Source organism: Acyrthosiphon pisum, chromosome A2 (genome assembly GCF_005508785.2).
Source record: "Acyrthosiphon pisum isolate AL4f chromosome A2, pea_aphid_22Mar2018_4r6ur, whole genome shotgun sequence".
Classification (NCBI taxonomy): domain Eukaryota; kingdom Metazoa; phylum Arthropoda; class Insecta; order Hemiptera; family Aphididae; genus Acyrthosiphon; species Acyrthosiphon pisum.
Window position 1 is genome coordinate 96998401 of NC_042495.1, and position 2094 is coordinate 97000494.

The 2094-nt window shown below is 34.0% G+C and overlaps 1 protein-coding gene across 1 annotated transcript in view; it reads right to left on the reverse strand.

Moving 5' to 3' along the window:
• Positions 1 to 2094, reverse strand: part of LOC100164008 (sine oculis-binding protein homolog B) — an 18092-nt gene that overhangs the window by 1414 nt on the left and 14584 nt on the right. The window lies entirely within an intron of this gene.

The following is a 2094-nucleotide window of genomic DNA, read 5'->3' on the forward strand; positions in this document are numbered from 1 at the left end:
ACTTGTGAAGTTGGCCCACCCACTTTGACCTAGAACTTTGAAACCAGCACCAAACGAAAGCTAATGATTAGCAAGAATTTGCAAGTCCAGTTTTAGAATTTGCAAGTAACTCGGACGGCCAGTAAGGGCTTTCAAAGTTTGGAAGTTAGCCCACCCAAGTTGTCCCAGAACTTCCAAATAGGTATCAAACGAAAGCTTATGACTAGCAAGTATTTGCAAGTCCAGTTTTAGAATTTGCAAGTAACTCGGACGGCCAGTAAGGGCTTTCAAAGTTTGGAAGTTAGCCCACCCAAGTTGTCCCAGAACTTCAAAATTGGTATCAAACAAAAGCTAATGATTGGAAAGCTTTTGCAAGTCTATTTTTAGAATTTGCAAGTAACTCGGGTGGCCTGTAAGAGCTGTCAAAGTTACGAAGTTAGCCCACCCAAGTTGTTCTAAAACTTTGTAAATGGTACCGAACAATAGCTTTTAATTTGCAAGTATTTGCAAGTCCCTACTTATAATTTGCAAGTCATTCAGGTGGTCGCTATGAAATGACTTCTTTTTTTTGAAGTTTTGCAGTTGTCATTTTTTATTCAAATTAGTTTTTTATTTTTATCGGTAAAAAAGTTTAATAGAATCAACCATTAATTTATTATTACCTATTTTTAATTCTCAAGTCAAAAAATATATCACATAATCAGTGTTATAAATTGTAATTTATAAAGTAACACAATACAATAACATAATAATTGTAAATTTGTTGAATCAAGTATTATGATATAATATAGGAGTGAGCACTATATTTTTATAAAAAACTAATTTGAATAAAAAATGACAACTGCAAAACTTCAAAAAAAAGAAGTCATTTCATAGCGACCACCTGAATGACTTGCAAATTATAAGTAGGGACTTGCAAGTACTTGCAAATTAAAAGCTATTGTTCGGTACCATTTACAAAGTTTTAGAACAACTTGGGTGGGCTAACTTCGTAACTTTGACAGCTCTTACAGGCCACCTGAGTTACTTGCAAATTCTAAAAATAGACTTGCAAAAGCTTTCCAATCATTAGCTTTTGTTTGATACCAATTTTGAAGTTCTGGGACAACTTGGGTGGGCTAACTTCCAAACTTTGAAAGCCCTTACTGGCCGTCCGAGTTACTTGCAAATTCTAAAACTGGACTTGCAAATACTTGCTAGTCATAAGCTTTCGTTTGATACCTATTTGGAAGTTCTGGGACAACTTGGGTGGGCTAACTTCCAAACTTTGAAAGCCCTTACTGGGCCGTCCGAGTTACTTGCAAATTCTAAAACTGGACTTGCAAATTCTTGCTAATCATTAGCTTTCGTTTGGTGCTGGTTTCAAAGTTCTAGGTCAAAGTGGGTGGGCCAACTTCACAAGTTCAAAAGTTTATAGAGGCCACCTGAATGACTTGCAAATTCTAAAAGCAGACTTGCAAATTCTTGCTAATCATTAGCTTTCGTTTGGTGCTGGTTTAAAAGTTCTAGGTGAAAGTGGGTGGGCCAACTTCACAAGTTCAAAAGTTTATAGCTGCCACCTTAAGGACTTGCAAATTTCAAAAAGGGGTTTTCAAATACTTGCTAATCATTAGCTTTCGTTTGATACCGATTTCGAAGTTCTAGGTCAAAGTGGGTGGGCTACGTGAAGTTGGCCCATCTTTACATTTTTGGGTTTTACGATGAAAGTTTGGACTTGCAAATTCTAAAAATAGACTTGCAAATACTTGCAAATAACTTGCAAAATAATGGCATAGATTTTAAAAAAATCTAAGTACTTAGGTGGGTCAACTTCACGAACGTGATGTGTATATCGGTAGTTATGTCTTTCAGGCGTCAATATTCAGTTATAGAAAAAAACTCAAACCTTTACTTAAATTATAGTAATGTATTTAACCATAATCTAATGACAAATACAAATCACTTAAAAATTGTTCTATTTCATATTTAAAAAATGTGGTGATGGTACCCTATATGAGATAAAAATGATTGTTATATTATTATATAATATTATGTTATAATATTTAAATTTTAAGAATTGAAAAAATACATTTCAAGCATGCCAAACAATACATTTTTTTTCACATTGTTGTATTA